This window comes from Gymnogyps californianus, chromosome 18 (genome assembly GCF_018139145.2).
Source record: "Gymnogyps californianus isolate 813 chromosome 18, ASM1813914v2, whole genome shotgun sequence".
In the NCBI taxonomy this organism is placed as follows: domain Eukaryota; kingdom Metazoa; phylum Chordata; class Aves; order Accipitriformes; family Cathartidae; genus Gymnogyps; species Gymnogyps californianus.
Window position 1 is genome coordinate 8,584,086 of NC_059488.1, and position 21,169 is coordinate 8,605,254.

The following is a 21,169-nucleotide window of genomic DNA, read 5'->3' on the forward strand; positions in this document are numbered from 1 at the left end:
CTGGGTGCCACAGCCATCAGGGACACCCGAGTGCTCCGGGTGCCGCAGCCGCTGGGTGCACCTTGCCACAGATGAGTTTGGCTTGGCTCACAGGTGTCCCTGGCTCCAGAAACCAGATCTGGGGTGGAGTTTTGGGGGGTGGGGTGGGGTTTTTTTAGAGTTAATTGTATAGTTAATTTTTTATAGTGCTTCTATGGAAAGTGAAATTGTTAAAAACCTAAAACAAATCCGTGTGTGAGTACACATGCTTATGTGTGCAGGGAACAGACAAGACCAGTTATGACTCTGCCACCATCCATTCACGAGACCCATTGTATTCCAAGGATGTAGAAAAAGCAGAGATGACAGTAGGACTTTCTTGTGCCATGTATATGCCACAAGTACAGATCCAGAATCAGGCCTCTGGTCCCTATTCTTTGACAACTCAAGAGCCCAGCCTAGTAGTTCAAAAAGGACTAGTCTCTGCTCCCCAGCCCTCTCATCTGATCATGCTGGTCGTGCTGCTGTTGGCAGGCAGGGTGATCACCAAGCAGCCAAGACAGATGCTGGCATCCTCTGGGCAAGGAATTTCAAAACTAGGATGTTACTTGGGATTTCAGATCTGGAAGAAACTGGAGAAGCATTTTCTCCTGATGTTCCATCAACTCAAAGCAGCAGTAGAAATATTGCAAAATGCAATCTTCAGATCAAGTGGGGGAAACAGACAACGAATTAAAAAGAAGAAAAAAGATAATTAGGAAGTTTCACTCAAGTCTCCGTCTGGGCAGCTCTCTGCATGGATTTCAGACCCCAAGGTCTCTGAGCAACGTCCATCATCCGAGTGCATGCAATGCTGACTGCAGGCCCCTGGTGACCACCATTGAAGCATTTTGTTTGCTGTCTTCTTGATTAACAAACTGAATCCAATGCAAGGATTGACAGGAAATAAAACGCCCACAGATAGCAATTCCTTCTGCTATAGAGCATTTCAGTCACAAGTTTGAAACTATGCAGTGTAACTTAAGTCTTCCCTTTAAATAACCTAAGGTTAAATTCTCTTTTCATTTGAATTTCGTGATGTCCTCCTACCTCTCAAAGTCCATTTGATAAGGATTTTTTTAAATTAATCTTTATTAAATCCCAGAACTGTAATTCAAAAAACACAGATCTAGCTCCTGCCTCTCCCAGACTCCCTCTCTGATCTTAGCCAAGGTGTTCACAGTATCTTCACACCACAGCTCCTCATCTGTGCCATGGAGATAGTGACAGTTCCTTCCTGTCTTCACCTGCTCTACCCAGCCAGCCTGCAAACTCTCTGGGACAGGCACTGCCTCTTCACGTGCACATTTTGAACATCAAGCTTAAACAAGGCTTGTACAGTCCACACAAGAGAAGCATGTAACAGTCATCAGTGACACAACTGAGAAAGGATTTTAATTAAGAACATTACCAAAAGTAGGAGGGGCAGAATCATGACAGCCAACTCAGCTAGTCCTCTGACAGCTGATCCTCTAACTTGCATGCTCCAACTCATTGGTTATTACAACCAGAAGTGGCTACGAACCCCAAACCTCTTAGGAGCACTGTCATTTAAATGCTGGATCCTGCAGCTGCAAGACAGGAATAGCTACCTGGACTATCTCAGCAGCACTGGAATTATCTGTTCCTGGCATAAATACAGCTTTAATGTGCATGTACCTCACTGCACCCTTTTAACCCTTGGTCCATCAGCTGCCTCATCATTTGCTGGGGAAGCTGCTTTGATATCAGATTATTCCTTAATTTTTAAAACTAAGAATTTGTTTCTACACCCACTCCTTTACTTCTAAAGTTTCAAAATAATATTCTTTTTAAGAATGTAACAAGCAGGATTATGAAGAATCCGGAAGCTGAGGGTGCAAATGCTTTGGAAATGTCCAAAAGTATATGACATTGAATTCAGAGAGGCCATGGCCCTGCCTGAGAAATCTACTAGTTGTCAGACCTCATTTATCAAATGAGGAAAGTGAGAGGCATGACCATCTGACATCCCAACTTACCATACAAATCATCCAACATGACACTTAAGCAGACTCACACACAAAAAACAAGCAAGCTTACACAAGTTGTCCCATAAGTAGAATCAAAATACACAGCTCTAGTCTAAGCATTTCAGCATCTACTGAAATTGCATTAGTATAAATAATTATTTAAACTATTAGGGAGCCCATTTGTGAACCAGGACATCACTGTACAAGGTACCATACAAGCCTGCAACGAAGACTGCCAAAACCAGCCTTGGCACACACATCTTCCAGTGAGGGCCTAAGGCTGGACTTTTTAGGCCTGGAGCAATAACTTCTTAAATTTACATTTTAAAATTACTACTTATCCTGTTCTTCAGATCTGTAATGTTCAAGTAACAGAAGCTGTTCTTGATTTTTCTGGCTGCACATGTACAGTTTTGATATTACAAATTTAAAGTACACCCTTTTGCGGTCATACATGAAGAGTGTACACTGCTTCCCACACTGTGCATTTCTCCTCCTCCTTACTCATCCCAGTCTGAGACAATAACTAAAAGCAAAAACCAAACCCAAACTCTCAAATAAATCTTGCTTCTCTGGAGTTTAAGTCTGTCCTTTTGTGCTAAGCTGCAACCTCAGTGTGGCATCCAGCAAAGCTATGGGGTTTGGCACATCCCTCAGCCAAACCAGTCATCAAAAAAACCCAGCTAAGTTGGAAGGAGTTTTTTTTTTTTTTTTTTTTCCTTTCACTGAGTTGCTTGCATGGGTCAGTCAGTGGAGAGACAGTTGGCATGAAGAAAACACGTTAATAATTCCCTGTACTAGTAGGATAACATTTTACTCAGCTGATGCAGCCCACAGCCTGTCTGCAGTGGTGGAGACTATTTTAAAAGAAGCTACAAAGCCCCATGAAATGTGCACTGTGCCAGTAAGCCTGCTGCTTCAGCTAACGGTTCTGCCACTTCCTTTGGCAGTGCTGAACATTTAACGGATGGCTCACTCCCTTGCTGCTGTTCATGCAGTACAGGATGGTATTTGTTTTGATTGCAAAATTAGAAGGTAGCAAGCTTTATGTTAGCACGTGAGCCCAATAACTCTTTTTCCCTTGGTATAGTATTTCTGCATGGTTACTTGGACACTGATCAAAAACTGGCACAATTCCATCCCAGCCAGAAGCAGCAATATAAATCTTCCCACATCAGGGAAAATTATCAAGTTTAAGAGATGTTCCTTGACCTCATCTTTATCTCCACATTATTATTTACATTACAGTAGCACACAGAGGCTGTGCAGAGACCAAGGTCCCTCAGTACTTAGGACTCTGCAGACACACAGTAAGACCCTGTTCCTACCTTGAAGAGCTAGCGCTCACAACTCGCGCTTCACACCGTGGTGAAGTGACCTGCCCCGGGCCACCCAGCAAGCCTGCAGAAGAGCCGAGAGCAGAGCCCTGAACCCCGGCCAGTGCCTGCCCCAGTTTCATTAGTCAGCCCGTCGGAGAAACAGCACCTCCGAAGCAGCACTGCTCACACAGGCGTGAAAGGCAGTGGCTGAGCCTCTTTGAAGGTAGAATGGAGCCAGCAGCCAGAACCACACTGAGACAGCAGGGCAGCTGGAGCAGCCATCCTCACGCTGCTGCTCCAAGCACTACTCCCCCACATAGGCTCCTTGCAGCCACCAAAGCAGATGCTCGGTCCCTTTTTCCCCGACAGCAGCAATAGCTGGAAGCTTGGTCAGATTTGCCACCATATGCTACTCCCCATCTCAGAGAAGCAACAGGCCCATGATCATCTTGCCCAGACTTTCTTACAACTGCAGGAGAGGTTTAGCACACTACTACTACACCTCAACACAACCTTGAAGTCAGATAAGATAATTGAGGGTTGTACCCATTTCATTCCATGGCTGTAGAAAGTAAGGACTACACCATCACTCCTCCAGGCTCCTCAGAAAGAAAGCAAGCTGGTGGATGTCCTCTTTTTCCTCCTACTCTGCCTTCCTTTCTCTTCACAGCCCCATACAAGAATTGAACTTCAGGCAGCTTTTGCTACCTACTAACTCCATGTCAGCAGGGATGCTCTCTTCAGACTCAAGGGATCTGTGATTTGAGACCAAGACTTGAGGACAGATGAGTTGCTTTATCAGCCAACGCTGCCTTGGCAGACATACACACGCTATACACAATATGCCACCCCCTCAAGACTTTGGGATGAAGCATTTGCACTTGGCTTCACTGCAGGAAACGGGAATTTGGCTTGTGAGTGCCCCTATGGCACACTGCAGCTTTGCACTCTGAAAGTCCATTCAGCTGTCCTCGCTGTCTCCCAAATCATTAATTCCACACATCAGAGATTTGCTTTTCATGCATATTATTTTGAGCACAGCCCCAATAACATCCTGAGACTGGGAGATGCAACTGTGTCCTTAATTTACCTCTGCATGAGGGAAGGAAAAAGATCACACAAGATTAAGTCAGTTCCTTGGCTTTTGACTTGGTTAGTTTAATGCTCATCAGATTATGCAGATGGATTTCCCACCCTTGGTCTCTCCTTGGCTATTGTAAGAGCAGGTGTTTCCTCAGTAAGGAGCCTGTGGGTTCCTAACCAGTAGACAAGAATCAGCCAGAAGTAACTGGTAATTTCAAGGGCCTTCAGTTCTGATATATACTCAGTGCTCCCTGCAAATCACACTGCTTTAAGATGTCTCACATCATGCCTTCAAGCTCAGGGGTACCCAAAAGTCACTTTATCTTGGCTATAAAAACACTGGGGACTTTTATAAGCACTATTCTAGGCACCTCAAATAAAATGATGGTCTTTCTGATAATTACAGGCCAGAGTATTTCTCTCCACCAAGTTCCTAACACCACAGGAAGCACCTTCTGATCAAGTCTGAGCAAGAATTTAGATGCATGTCACATACCTCCTGCAACACACAAATCATATGGGGCTCAACTGCTTTCTAAAGGTTGCAGTTTCAAGTACAGGGAGTGATGTTTCACACTTTAACAAGTTCATTTTCATAGCTTTGAATTTGCTTTTGAGAACAGTTTAAGTAACCAGCCTCAGTAATGGATTAGGTATGGTTGATCTTGTTTTGGATCAGGGAGAAGGACAGAATGACCTCTGGACATTTCTTCCAGCCCTACTTTTTGTGATCCTCTGAAAACATTGAGGCAAATTTTAACTCAGACATATGTTGGTTTTGTGCAACCTCTTGAGTTACACAGTTTTGTTAACAAGGTGTGATGGTTTTGGCTGGGGTAGAGTTAATTCTCTTCATAGTAGCTAGGATGGGGCTATGTTTTGGATTTGTCCTGAAAACAGCATTGATAATACAGGGATGTTTTAGCTACTGCTGAGCAGTGCTTACACAGAGTCAAGGCCTTTTCTGTTTCTCACACCACCCCACCAGCGAGTAGGCTCAGGGTGCACGAGAAGTTGGAAGGGGATACAGCTGGAACAGCTGACCCCAACTGACCAAAGGAATATTCCAGACCATGTGATGCCGTGCTCAGCATATAAAAGCAGGGGGAAGAAGAAGGAAGGGGGGGACGTTCGGAGCGATGGCATTTGTCTTCCCAAGTAACCATTACACATGATGGAGCCCTGCTTTCCTGGAGATGGCTGAACACCTGCCAGCCGACAGGAAGCAGGGAATGAATTCTTTATTTTGCTTTGCTTGCGCACACGGCTTTTGCTTTGCCTATTAAACCATCTTTACCTCAACGCACAAGTTTTCTCACTTTTACCCTTCCGATTCTCTTCCCATCCCACCGGGGCTGGGAGTGAGCGAGCGGCTCTGTGGTGCTTAGTTGCCGGCTGGGGTTAAACCATCACACAAGGCTACAGGAGGAAAGGAAAGTGTGAGTGGTTAAAGGGCTTACTCTGTGTTGGATTCTGGACTGGAGGAGTTCAGCCAGCTTTGAGACCTGACTCTGCAGTAAGGATTAGACTGAAATTTCTGAAATAAAGTGAACTGCACTTGCAAAAAATCTTCCAGGAAGTACTTCAGCAAATTAACTGGGTGACCTATAATGAAAATGTTAACAAACACTTAGTTGTAGCAGTGGAAATAAGCATCTACGAACAGGTTTCAGAGTACACAGAGCAGCTGGTGGCTTGCACATCACTCTGGGAAGGCAGAGTCAAATCAACAGGATGGGAATGGGTAGATGCTTCACAGGAAAATGCTAGTAGTTGTGCCTCTCACAACAAGATACACCAATTACATCTTTATGGCAATGGAAAAAAAAAAAGTGTTCGGCTGTGTCAGCCTTCATTTTCATAACAGAGATTTGGCACAGAAAGGAAAGTGTTTGGGATAATCGCATGCCTGGGCAGAGTCTGCTCGTGCCATTTCTTCCTAGAGCGGAAAGGTGGAGATGCAATGAAATTACCTTGCATGACCCACAGGCTTGAACCCACACTACCTCATTATCAGAGGAAGAGCCAGAGAGAAGCCACACAGCAGACAGTCAAGGCCGACAGAGAAAGGCGAGAAGGTGAACCTGCTTCAGAGCATATGCTCTCTCTTATCTAGTGCACTGCAACACACTGAATGCTTATTTGGCAATTTCTAGTACTTGTAGGGGTTATTGCAGTCCCCCAAAAGCCCATGGGCAGCAGAAGCCCTGCAGCCTTGGACATGAGGCAAGAAGGAAGCACTGGGAAGGTGCTGGCACATGGCCACATACCATAAAAGCTCCCAACATGTCAGGAGCAGGACGGGGGGGCAGGGGACCTAGGGGAGGCAGGAACATGGCTGAAGGCACATTGGAAGTATGGTATAAACCACAACACAAGCAGCAACTCAGTCCTCCTCTGTGATTCAGTAACCACTTCAAGCCCCATCCTGCAAAGTGCTAAGCAACTTTCCCCTCTCGATAAGTTGCACAGTTTCTGTGGCTCAGTGCCTCTCCACAGAGGGTTTTGCAGACTTAACCACCTACAAGATACAACTAATTGGTCAATCAAGATAAACCTCTTTCTAAGGAAGGTTTAGGCAAAGACAGAAACAAACTCGAGCTCTCCACACTGTTTGGCCCCTCTACCTGGGTCAACCCCTTCTCTAGCTGTCTATTAGGGAGAGATAAAATGACAAAGGAGGTTAAGTGCTAGATATCTGAGGCTGGAGAGTCTATTCAGACTGATCAAACTTGTGGGTGCTTCCATGGTTGCAGTTATAATAGGTATGACACCTGATCTAGTCAATGCTACCTAGCCCTGAAGATACATCCTCTCACTGCAGGACTGCTGCAGAATGTGATCCCCGCTAGGGAAGTCCCATCGCACAAGCATAAGGTGTGCGAGAGCATGGAGATCTTGTTCTCTTTCATCACATTTCCTAAAACACCACAAAAATAAAGTGCAGCCTAATCAAGAAGAGGAATCTCCATGTTTACATGAAAGTTGGCCAAGGAAGGGGAAAAAGTTTGATAATCCCAAGTTCAAACCTTGCTGATGTACATAGCAAAAGACTCTACAGACTCGGTCACAACTTCTTCAGACTGGCCAATTCCGCAAATTCAGAACTGGCACAAATGCTGTCTGCTGGATGCCTTCTTTGTTATTCCATCTCTCAATGTTTCTGGTATTATTATCACTTTAAACTTCACAGATGGACAGAATCTACTGTTCCACCTCTACTCACCCTTGCTTGTGCATTCAAATCCACACTTCAAGACCAATCAGAACTACAAATCCATTTGCTCACTTGGGTTTGAACCGCAGTCACCCTTTATTAGTATCCTTCATGTCAGCATTCCCAACTGCTCTGTAAGTGGGAGACTGGAACTGTGTGACAGGCTGATGTTCCTTCACTGTGAACTTGCTTGTAACAGATCTCTGTGGCAGGGGATCTTTGGATTCCTGCTTGCCCAGCCATCAGGCAATACTGCCACAGCACACAAGGAGCAAAGGAGGAAAATCTCACTTGCTGAGAGCTGGTAAGGAGAAACCATACATCTAAAAGTCCAGGAGCAACAGGTCCATCCTGGACACAACACCAAAGTGAGAAGCAAGCAGGCCGAAGCTGTTAATCATTTCAGTATTGGATGATGATGCTGAACAGTCTTAACCTGATACTCATTGGCTTCAGCAGAAGTCAGCCTAGGGTTCCTTTTGCTTACTTTCCTTCAGGAAGCAAAACTGGTAGAAAGAAACAGATACAAATACTACTGAGCAGATAAACTGGAAGAGGAAACAGGCAGCTAACCTACACCCTGTGGGAGAAAGCAAAATGTAGAGAAAGTCAGTGTCGTGGTTTAACACCAGCCAGCAGCTAAGCACCACGCAGCCGCTCCCTCACTCCCTTCCACCCGGCTCCCAGTGGGATGAGGAAGAGAATTGGGAAAGAAGGCAAAACTCATGGGTTGAGATAAGAACGGTTTAATAACTAAAGTAAAACATAATACTAACAATAATAATAATGAAATATAATAATAATAATAGTAATAATCGTAATGAAAAGGAGTATAACAAAAAAAGAAGAGGGGGAAAAAAGAAAAAAAACAAACAAACAGTGATGCACAATGCAGTTGCTCACCACCCGCTGACCGATGCCTGAGCAGCGATTCACCCCTCCCGGCCAACTCCCCCCGGTTTATATACTGGGCATGACGTTCCATGGTATGCAATACCCCTTTGGCTAGTTTGGGTCAGCTGTCCTGGCCATGCTTCCTCCCAGCTTCTTGCACACCTGCTTGCTGGCAGAGCATGGGAAACTGAAAAATCCTTGGCTTAAGATAAGCGCTACTTAGCAACAACTAAAACATCAGTGTGTTATCAACAGTATTCTCACACTAAATCCAAAACACAGCACTGTACCAGCTACTAAGAAGAAAACCAACTCTTATCCCAGCCAAAACCAGGACACTCAGGAAAAGAAAGGAGGAATGAATAGAGTGAAGAGACTGGAAGTTAAAGCTTCCCATTTCATGCAGTTTGAACATGTGATGGACCACAGGCTGCTGTTAAATGCTGCATCATACACACCCACTCTACTTTTCTGAACTACAGACTAGAGTAGGGGGGAGAGAAGCCCTGGTGTGGTTCATCCAGGCTTGGTCACCATTATTACTGCCATGCAGCAATACACTGAAAGGACCACCACGCACCAGACACTGTACGAGGACAGTACACATTGTAGGAGACTCCAGCCTCTGCTCATGACCAGACATTGCAAGTGGGATGGCGAGATGGAATAAAAGCTGGAGCATGACTGATCGCTAGGGCAATGAATTGACAGGATAAACACCTCAACTTAACTGTGTTTCATCAGGATGTGCCTAGACACCAACTGCACTATGACCAAGAGGCTCCATTGCCCTGACTAGCACCAAACACAGTGCAGCACGCACAGAGTCTCTGCCCTAAGGAGTGAGCAGTCTAGGCCAGGAAAGAGGCACAAACTGGCAAGACGTAATGGTCTTAAAAAGAAAAACTAAAAATAAAAAATATCACAGTGCAGATCAGTACCACAACCCATCTCCTTCAATGCTCTGTCTCCCAATTCCCCTCTGTTCATCTATTACTTTACAGCCTACCTTCTCCAAAGCATGACTTACCCAACACAGGCAGGATACTACTGCCAATTCATCCTATCACTCCAGAAATCAGTTTTGCCAATTTCAGGTCAGCAAACCATATTTCAGTTAAATTATTTAAAAAACAAAACAAAAAACAAAACCCAAACCATACTCTGGCACTGACCCAAGTTTCAGATGATACATGTATAACAGAAGCATTTAGGTACACCCATTAAAGCATAATGTGGCAACACCCGCACAGGCTTCAGAACTCCTAATGGGATTATTGTACGTCTACACCCTCACAGGGTTCTCTCTTTCTGCTTTTTAAAGGATGTGATCTGCACAGTTAAACATTTGTTCTGAAAAAGAGAGTCTGCCCTTCCCCTTTTTAATCAGCATATGGTGCTCTGTGTACGTTTACAGTATAAGAAAAAAAACCTCAAACTCACTCAGTTTGATCCAGCATATAGTGAATAAATTACACATAGTCTTTCCACAACAGGTTTTGTCATGATTGTTTCTTCTTCTGCACTTTGATTTCCAAAAGGAGAGATTATTGGACACAAGCATTTTGAAGAAAAGGTGAAAAACAAAAAAACCAAGAGCTTGAATACTTCCCTGCTGGGCAGAGCATCTCCAAGCTTCTGCTATACCTGCAAACAATCACAAAAAAGACAGCTACAAAACAGCATGCTGACACCTCAGCTCAGTTCTTGACACCCCATGCTGTAGGCTTGTCAGTTCCCCACTTGTAAAATGGGGATATGAATATTTCCACTACCATCTACAATTAGTATCATTAGTCTTTCCCATGCATTACATTAATTCCTTCTCAGTGTTATGGTTATACCAAATTTTAAGGAAAAAAAGCAAACACACAGAGGAACCTATATTCAAAGTGTTCAAATACCATAACTTAACTGTTCTGGAAACACTTAACTGTTCTTTACTAAGTACAATGCTAATTGTCATTTGAAGAAACTGCAAAGCTAAAACTGCCATCTGCTTTATCCCTTTCCCCATACTGCAGCGGTCTTTAAACACGTTTCTAAAAGATAAACCACAACACCCAAGAGGTCCTTCATGACACCTGTTAGGGAGGGGGGTTTAGATACAGCCAAATTCCACTTCCAACTGAATTTAAGAGGCTACATGTAACAGGAAGATTACCTCCTCTTAATGAAACTAAGTACAAAAAGTATTCTGAGCAAAGTATAAAATACAGAGCCCTTGCAAATAGCATTCAATTCCTATGTATTACCTATTTAAAGGATTGTTTTCTGCTCTGTATACCTAACAACCTACACTGCAATTCTCCCTTACATCACCAGTACTGCATGGCCATATATCAGCATTATTAATATCATTTACAAGTGCTACAGATGTTATCGTTACAGGCAGCTCCATGCAAACATTGACAGAGAAGACAGACTTCTAATAAATAGATGCAGATCCGTATGTTAACTTGTTACAAGCATTTCACAGTACATAGCAGAACCATCGAAGTGACTCATTAGAGAAAATACCTTCCTTCATCAACAGACCTCCCTTGCGCACTTCTTGTGCTCCAATGCTTTCTCCTACTCATTTTTAAATTTATTTTTATATATTAAAATGATTAAAGTTACTATTTTGAAAAAGAACAGATTTGTTTTAGGACAAAAAGCATTACAAGTGTAGTAAGAACGGATGAGCTGCCATTGGTTTAAATCATGCTCTGGGTTTACAGCTACAGCACTGCAACTTTCCCACGCAAAGTCTACCTAAATCAATATATGACAATCAAGTCAGTTTAAGGGGATGAACAATGAAATGAAAGTGATTGAATTATCATGACATAAATATACTACTTGTTAGCTGAGCCACAGTAACGTTATACTTGGTAATGGGGCAGAGTAAGTACACCCACCCACCAAGTTAATTATTGCAGCTTAGCCGACAGAGGAGCAGTAACTTCTTACTCTGTGGTAGCCCTCCCATTTATGACCACCACCCATCCCGTATGCATGTTCCCCTAAACGGGTTGCACCGACTTAGCTTTATCTGTTTCCAAACCAATTTAAGTGCCTTGTCTTTGAACAAGCACATTGTCCCAGAATAACTCAATGTGTTAACTTAAAGCAAACATAGCCAAACAAGTGCAAAAGTCTGTACGCTGTCTACTATTTCAGATGAAAAGTGCCTCGCTGATTTTGCCAAGGTTGGATAGAACCATAAACTTGCTCAGCTATGCAAGGAAGTTGCAGGTCAGCTAAGGTGTGAATAAACTGTGATAGCTAAGCTGCTGTCGCTCCCTGAGAGGGCATCAGCACGGTTTCCACTGCCTGAGTCTATGCATCTGATTTAAACTCCCAAACAGTCTGCAAGAAAAGGAAAAATTTGGATCTTAAAGTCTATTACCCCTCCCTATGCAGGGAGCAGAGGCTGCTAATTCAGGGGAAGAGGGGAAGGTGCTGCCTACTGCCTAACACACCCAAGGGAAGAAGGTGGTCTCCCTCCACACACCCAGAGGAATACTGCTCTCTCCACGGACTGCTCAGGGCAGACAGACAGGCTCCTAACAGGAGGAGCTAAGCTTCCCCACGCACAGCTCCTGCTGAGAGCACCCAGGGCTTAGCTTCCTGCGCAGTGAGAACAGACAAGCCCTAAGCCTCTCAAAGCTCCTGCATATGGATGAAGTTCAAATCAAAGGAAGTACGACCACTACAGTGTGGACACAAGTATCCCAATTTATTGCCATGTGGCTTATTCCTGTCCAGGAAAGGAACACACTTTCCAGCACGCCAGCTGATGCATAGTACCCACACTCAGACAAGCACTTACGAGAGCAAAAACTTGGGGGAGCATACCCTCTTTCACGTGGCATCTTGAAGACCTGCACTTCAACGCTATTTCATAGACCCTAAACAGAACTGTAGCACCAACAGAAGAGTTGCAAAAAGGCAATGCTTTCCAATAAGGAATAGCATTCTCCATTATACCCACACACAATTCTTGCACATACAGTACAGAACACACATGTGCTCAATGTATCAGTTTCACTATAGCCCACAGTACAGCACAGTTCCTAAACTAGCCTTGGTAAGCAAAAAGGCTGCTACGTCCTACGTCCACTCCCAGCAAAATAGCACAGTACTGCAAACTCCGCATTTGCTCATAGCCAAACCTATTGACCAGTGCAGGTTTAGAAAACAAATTTCTCTCAGCATGGCCATATTGGTGGGTTGCGAGAAAGTGAGATCCCCAACCAGGCACCCTCCGTAATGTTACACAAGGATAAGTTGAGCAGTTGAAAAGACAGTTACACAAGGAGAAATGTCCCTTTCTTTCAATAGAGATTGGGTTTGGTTACGACAGGCAAGTCAGTCACATGAAGTGTATCTCTGCTTGTATATCTATGTCAGTGCATAAGTCCTCTGGAAGGATATCAGTGTGACTGTATCAGTAAAGTGCTCCAAGTGTAAACTTCAAGAGTGGAACAGCTCTCAGGGCCAGGAAGGAAAACTGCCATCCTTTTCTGTCGCTGCTTCTCTCTTTTTAAAGGAAAGAGAGGAGCAAACAGGATCATTCCCAAAGCAGACCGGTGTCAATCACAACTGAGTCTAAAACTCAGAGTTTGAAGCTAAATGGAATCAGTTCAGCCAGGGCATTTTGTTCCAGATGGGTCCCCCACGCACAGAAATTTCACCTCAGATTGTCTTTGCTACACCTGTTGCATTGCCGGTGGAGAGGAAAACGTTGAGCCCTGGTCCCAGCAAAGGAGTGAGACAAATCATCTCCTCTGCCCAGGTTATCCATGTTGCTGCATGCTTGTTCCAGACATGATGGTGTCTTCTTATCAGACTCAAGCTGGAAAGAGATTGAGGCCTGGAAAGGCGCTAAAGGAATCCAAAATAGAGGCAAGTGTTTCTTTAGTTGGTATCTTATCAGGAAGAATGGGAGAAGGAATAAGGACTAGTAGAAAAAGCAGCACATTACGGTGAATTTCCACACTGCTCTCCAGAAGAATTTAAATCCTTCCGATGTTGGCTTTAGCAACAAGTGGGTTAGAGAGTTAGTGTGCCCCAAAGAAAGTTGTTCACCTCCAACAAGCACTAATGATTGACAAAAACACACTAATGTCACAGTAAGATACCGTGGAATGAAAAGCTTGAGATGCACACATCCTTCCAAAATGTCCTGACAGCTCACTGAGCAGCACAGCAAACAATGGCTCCTTCCTAATTCCCAGAACTCAATTGCTTACAACGGTGTTCTGGGCTATTACTGGAGAATAATGTGGCAATTTAAAAAAAAAAAACCAACAAAACAAAAAGAACACACACAACAAAACAAAACATACGGTTCATGGTAATGATTGGGAAACCCACTGCGGATTAATGAATTTTGCAAATTAGCAAAGAAGGAGCAACCAGGATTAAAGAGAAAAATCAACAACACTGAGATGCAAAACACTCTTTGTTCATTTATTTAGCAAAGTGTAGTTCTGTCTGCACTGAAAGCACCTGATAGCTTACCAAAGCAGACAGAGTAGTATATTTTGTAAAAGTAATTAAGCCTTTGAAACATGAGACCTCACTACATCACTCAGCTGCTGCTGAGGAGAGGGATTTGACTCCCGAGTTGTTTGTGCTGTCAACGAGAGCGATCAGGCTCACAGATTACTCCAGGGAGAAGGAGCAAGATTCTAGGAGTGCAACAGTGCTTGGCTGGAAACCCACAACCCACTGCACAGGTGCCCCTCCCAAAGTTAAGAGGTAAATATTAAACAGCATCTTTCAGAACTTGTACCAATTAAAAGATATGTCTGTAAAAACTACGGGAAGCCCCAGCCTTCACCAGGGCAAACTGCTTTATCTGTGTACACTGCCTTCAGCTCACTGAGGCTCATGGGGGAAGAGACCCTCAGGTCAGGCAGGCCAGACCCCAGCCTGCAGACATGGTTTGGGGATACCAAGAACCTCCGTTAGACCCCTCACCATTTTAGGAGATGACTGAAGGATAAAGTTTTAAACACATGGCTCTTAACTCAGGAAAGAAGTATTTTGCAAGATCATTAAGAACTGTGATTTAAGTCATTGTATCCAGTGCAGTTACAACAGTGCAAAGAAACAACTAGCTATGAAGCCTACTGAAGAAGTACTTGAATTTGCAGACACTAACAAAACCAGCCTTCTTTAGAGACAGATAGTGAAAGAGCACTGCTACCTAGCATGCTTACTCAGCTGGAACATCAGACTTCTTCAATATGCTTTTCTTCTAAATATTTTTTTAAATGACAGTAACTAAAGTTTTTGAAAGCACCTCAGTGCTTAAGTGACAAAAATTTTATTTCCAGAAGCGACGGAGCCTAGTTTTTATTTGAAGATAACAGAACTAACACTCTAAAGTCAGTTTTGAGAACAAACCTCAGACACTCTACATTGCACACACATTCTTTCTTATTTTAAACTCTGCATGCATAGGTCACTAAAACTAAAAAACCTTTCATTGGAATAGCTACTGTCTCAGCACTGAGCACTATATAGGCAGCGAGTATAGAAGACAATATTGCAATCAAGCTTATGCTGAACATTGAATAAGACTGTTACCCTCTGCCCAACCCTTTTATTAAGCATTGTCTCAAAGCACTAAAGACATGCATGAGTGAGTATTTTTAACCAGTGTGGACTAAAGAGAAAGAAATATACCATCTTAGCATTTATTCTTTCCAAAAAGGAAGGCTTTGAGGTCAGGAGTTACTCTGTTTCAGCAGGAGCCTCCCAGTGTATTATTAAAAACTCCCCAAACTTCTGTGCTAACAAAACAAGACACACAGCAGTCTGCTAGTGCTGTGATCTGCAGACTGAGGCAGGACTTACATTTACAGTACACTCAAGTAGTTGGGGAGTTGTAAGCAATACAGATCGGGTTTTTTTGCTTGTAAAGCAACCAGACTGCTTTGGGGATTTCTTGTTTGTTTTGATTGATGCATATTTATTGTGCACGTCTCACCCATATACCGCAGCACATACGGTACTCACCAAGTCCTCTCTAATACCTTGACTTATCACTGTGTGAAATAAAGACAAGAGTTTCAGCTTTAAACCTAAATTTCCAGTTTAATTAAGAGACACCCCCCTCAGCACACTCATATATACTGAACACATTAAAAATACTAACAAGCATATTAAAAAAACCACTTCTCTACTCCCAGCAAGAAACAGCAGGTGTGCTTTGCTAACTGTGTTACCCCCAACCTACTATTTACTAGTGTCAGGGACCTTAAGATGTAAAAAAAAAAAAATATATATATATAGAAAAACATTCAAAGTATTAGTGAAACCATCATATTTGCTTATCCAAAAAAGTTTATTTTAGTAACTTTTGATTCCTAAAGACATCAACAGAAAGGTATATTCACACTACGGAATTGTCACAGAACATTTAGCGCGAACCTTACAGAATGCATGCTCCACGTTGTCAAAAGTAATTTCTGTAGGAAACACATTCCCTATTGACACCCTGCAAGACTGAACCATGTAGCTTAAAGACGCGCACGGATCTGCGACCTGAACACTACAGCTTTGTTTGAAAGTGAAACCAAGCAGGCTACAAATAATGCTCTATCCCCAGCGCCCAGGGAGGTGCAAAAAACAAACAAGTAGTATAAATGGAGGAAAAGTACAGCTGAGTTTTGAAGTTTTACATTTTATTATCGGTAGCATTATTCATAGCGTGACATTTCTATATATAAACCTGTGATCTGCGTTTCTTTTTACACCTATAAAGCATATCAAGTTTAGGCAACGAACCCTTGGTTTCCATTTATTTGCAAAAGTTCGGTAAACACCAGATATTTACACGAGCAAAGAAGCTGTATATACACATATATACACAAATATACGCATGCGGACACGGACAACACACGAAACGCGCACTTTTCAGCGCATCATATGCAGCCTGCTCAGACCTTTTTCCAGCTCACAAGCCAGCGACCCAGGCGGCGGCGGGGGCAGAGGGAAATGGCCGGGAGCAGCCCGGCGCTCGCCCAGGGCGCAGAGCCGCCGCCGAGCCCCGAGCCCCGCTCCGCCGCTCGCTGCCGCCCGGAGCCGGGGAGCCGCGCATCGCCGGGAGCGGGGACTTGCTGCTGCCTAGCCCCCCCTTCCCCGCTTTTGCCTTTTTTTTTTGTTGTTGCGCTTCCCTCCCTCTTTTTTCTTTCTTTTTTCCTTGTTTTTAAGGGCGCCTGCAGCCCTCCTTTTCCTCGCCCCTAATTTTCCCCTTCAAAAGATGGCGGGCAGAGAGAGCGAGCGAGGGAAAGCGAGCGAGAGAGGGGGAAGAAGAAGAAAAACAAAAAAAAAAGGAAAGAAAGAAAACCCCTCCTGCGTGGGGGCGCGGGGCTCCGCGGGGCCGGGGCTGCGCCCGTCCGGGGCGTCTTCGGGCGCTCGGCGAGAAGGGGAGGGGGGAGCAGAAGATGGAGAAGAAGCGGCAGAAGAAGAAGAAGAAGAAAAGGGTGGGCAGGAGCGGCGGGGCCGGGAGGAAATCAATGGCCAGGCTGCAGCCAGCCCCGCCGCGCTTTGTTGCATTGTCGCGGCGCACAAAGGCTGCGGGGCCGCGGGGAGCGACGCGGGGCTCTCGCAAGAAGAAGGAGCAGAAGAAGAGAGGGGGGGGGGGGGGGGGGAAATTAAAAAAAATCAGCATTGGCCTTTCCCAAGTGGGTTTTGCTTTCCACCCCCTTCTTTCCCGGCCCCCCTCCCTCCAGAAACCATGGCCCTGTGCTAGCAATGCACACCCAAGCATCTAACAAATAAAGGGAAAGATTAAATAGATTACTTTGCCCCGGCAGCTCCAGCAACGTTTGCCTTATAGTCCCTCCAGTTGCTCTTCTTTTTATCCTCGGCAAGGCAGTATAATAGATGCGCTACAGCGCTCGAGAGCTCATGCGCCGGGGCGCAAGGCCATGTGGGGACGGTAGTCCCGGGCCGGGCCGGGGGAGAGGCGGCCGCCGGCCCCCGGACTACAAGTCCCAGAAGCCGGCAGGTCTTCCCCCCCCCCCCTCCGGCCCCCCGCTCCCTCCCCGGACCGGCGGGCAGGGGAGAGAAACAGCAGGGGTGATGCCCCGGTCAGCGGGCGGCGGGGGCGGGTAAAGACGCTGCCCCCGGCGGGGAAAACGCCTCGCTTGGTTTCGGGGGGGGGGACCGCGATAAAAACCCGCAGGGAGGTGGAGGCTGGCGGGTCCCCCCCGGGCAGACATTGCCGGGGAAAATCCCGGCTTCCCCCCTCCGCCCGCCGTCGCGCCTCTCGGGCTCTAAAGGTACAACGAGAGCCCTTAAAAGTGCAACTGGAAATGTGCGGGTCCCCCTCAGCTCCGCGGCCGAAACCCACGCAGGGTCACGCGTGTTGCGGGAGATCGAGTTTTAAATCACAACTGCAGGAGTTGGCTTGCTCTTTTTCCCCTTTTTTTTTTTTTAAATCGCGGTTTGCATTGGGTAATGCGCTCTCACATTTATTACGCAACAACTAATACGAGCAGCAATAAAAATAGAACGCCGCCAATGCAAGCTGTAGTAGTAAGTGGCAAAAAAAAAATCCATCAAGAAAACCCACAACTTGATGTAGTTTGCACTGGTTAGTGCATTTCATAATATTGTCAACGGCTGAAAACAACAGAAATTTATCTAATGTATACAATAAAAACAGAACATGAATTTTACAAACACACCCACCATAAGAGCATCAACAAACATGAGCACTGTTACAAACACAAACACTTCCAAATGACAAAGACCAACAGCCTATATCCTGAAGCAAATCTACAAATGCAAACAGAAGTTAAAAAAAAAAAGATACTGTTATAACCACAAATATGATTCAATTGCTGCAGCACAAAAAGAAAGAACTGTTGGAAAATAAACGAGTCCAGGGGAAACATTTGAGCGCCAACATAAAATAAGAAGTAGTTACAGGATTTCTCTGTGGACACATATGCCAGCAGAGGCTGCCACCCTGCCTGTTAGACAGCCACGCGGTGATGCCAATTAATAAGTCAGTTTATTGTAACCATAAGGTGAAGGCAGTTTTACTGGAAGACCTTATTTCCAGAAGATTAGCTTTTGAAAAACATGACCAATGGGACTGAAATTTCTCAGGAGCTATGATATAATCAGAAAGATTGGTTTTTGTACAGGCAAGAGGACAGATGCTTAGGAAAATTCCACTTAGCCAGGCTTGCGGCTGCCTCAGGATGAAACCAAAGTTGTGCACGTGCCTTAACCAAACCCAAGAAAAAGTGTTTTGCACTCAACTTCAAGGCTTGTGCAAATTCAGGAACTAGAAACTCGCTCACAGCCGTACCGCTCTTGGACGTACTTACTTCGTAAGACAGCATTTGAAGTTGCATCTGCATCTACAGCCAAACCCCACACTTGGTCAGTGTGTGCCTTGGGCTTCCCTCCTGCAAGCTGACCTTTTTGACTTAACCATCAGGTACCCGAAAGCCATTTCAGTGCCCTCCGCACCCAGAGCACATGGCCTCTGCGGGAACACGGAGCATGCAAGCAGTAAGAAAAAGGTACATTCTGGGTCTTCTTAAGGGGAAGAGTCACACTTCACAAGCTGGTGTTCACTAAACCTGCCCCGCGTCTGGTCCTTCGTGTGTTCCATGTTGCCAGACTGAGCAAGGAAATCCCTTGGAAACACCACCTGAACTCTGCCCTGCCTACAAGTGTCCTGGATACCAGATAACGGGGCTATAGGGAAGGATTAGATTTTGAGCACAGGACACTTTTTACCATCATTCTTCTTTGTTCCCATTTTCAAGGCAATTCTAAAAGAGTATATGTGTATCAAAGTATTTGAGAGCTGAAGAGTACCAGGTCAGTTCTTTTGAACGCGCTGTCCTGCTCCAGTACATGCCTGATCCACATGGATACCCAGAGTATAAATTTATGAATGCTGTAACGCACACAAATCATAAGCATGACCAAAGAGCCCCTAAATGAAAACTGCTGCTGTTCTAGGCATGGGGGCTGGGAAAAGTTGGCAGGCTGAAGCTTTCCAAGGGAGGGGGCAGGGAGTAATCAGCTGAGTATTCATTATGAACCCTTGGGAAAATGTACACCTTTCACTCTAAAGACTCATTTTCAGCTGAACCATAATCTGAAAGTTTGATTTTTAAATGTATTTATATTTTAGTTTGAGACAAACTCCTGCAACAAAAAAGTGTGTTGGCTGAAATGTAAGACTTTGCAGAGCTATAAGCAACTGAACACAGGGGCTCATAACGCAAAGTGTTCAGCAACCTCAGCAACACGCAGAGAGCGCAACAGGAGGGCTGAGCAAAATGGGTGAGCGCATGCAAAAGGACAGAGACAAGAGAAGCTAGGAGGGTCCCTGCAAGAGCATAAAGCCCTTCAAGCTGGCAGGGCAGAGTCACCTCACAGTGAATATGCACAAGTTAAAAATTGGAGTTTGATCCTCACTGCAAATCCACTTTCAAGAGCAGCTTGGTGATGGAGAGTGCGACAAAACTGCAACCCCAAAGCAGTCTCCAACTACACCTTATACTCCCTTATCTCACCCAGGGTGGGTGTAAGACAGTTTCATCCCAAATTGTTATGTTCATTATGCATCAGGCTGAGCAGGCAAAACAATTCACATGGGAAACTGTCCCCAGAGATTTCACCACTATCAGCTTTCAACTTGGAACATACAAGTTACTCACACACCTACCTGTAGGTCTGCAAACTTGTGCTTGAAGAACCCAGCTACATCCTCCAAGGGAATAGGAAAGCAAACATATTCTAGGGATCCTTAAAGCCTTCTTTATGCAAGGCAGTGAGTTTAGATAATAGTTTAGCCAAACAGGCACAGGCTGACTCAGTTTGAATAAGCCCCATAGGAGGTACAGTGAAATCAAATCAGAATGATTAAGTTACCTAGCCCAAAGTAAAAGCACTTAGACTGAGGAAAAGACAGTTGCAATCTTTAAATTAATTTCTGAACTGATTTTGTCATATTAGTTTTACACACAAGATGTAACAGTCGCCTGTTCTAGGATACCTTAACTCCAGTTTTTCCATAAAATGCAAGACTACAGCAGTAGCTTTTTACTTCCTCCTCCTCCTCCTCCTCCCCAAGCTCAGAGGAGCATCCTAGATTCACCCAAAGCCTTTTGATTAGCCTCTGTGGTCTCTTATGTTGCACCTCCAGTTACCCAATTAGTACCTTGTTAACTAACACCTGCAGTGTATTTATTCCTTGCCATTGCACTACTTTTAACCCTTAATGCACAGTGGTACATACATCCTTCTTGGAAGCTTTGTGCATAGGCTTTGACAAGAAAAAACTTATTTGTGCAAAACCAGAGTGGTTTTCAGGGCTGTTAAACACTGACACTTTTTGCTTCTCTGCTCTTGGTGTCCAGGGTAGGACTTGAGTCTTTTGAAAAGAAGGGTGGACAGAAACGGAAAAGGGAGATACTTGTCTCTGTGGGACTGATGAGTTTTGTGAGAACTGGCCACACTCAGTGCCTCGCATGACTGCACCCAACAGTATTTAATAGTAATCAGGGACTGCTGGGAACACTAACCCGGAGCACCAATTTTTCTGACCTTTACTATAGGTACTAACTGTAAGCTTCTGATTCTTTACTTCACCATTCAGTGCCTGTTTC

General features: G+C 44.7%; 1 protein-coding gene across 1 annotated transcript in view; it reads right to left on the reverse strand.

Annotated features, from left to right (window-relative positions):
- The window catches only part of BRD3 (bromodomain containing 3), a 43,800-nt gene extending 23,191 nt beyond the window's left edge, over positions 1-20,609 (reverse strand). The window contains exon 1 of the mRNA XM_050907806.1: positions 20,227-20,609. The gene's annotated coding sequence lies outside the window, so the exon portion shown is untranslated. The remainder of the gene's footprint in view (positions 1-20,226) is intronic.
- Positions 20,610-21,169: the final 560 nt, after the last annotated feature.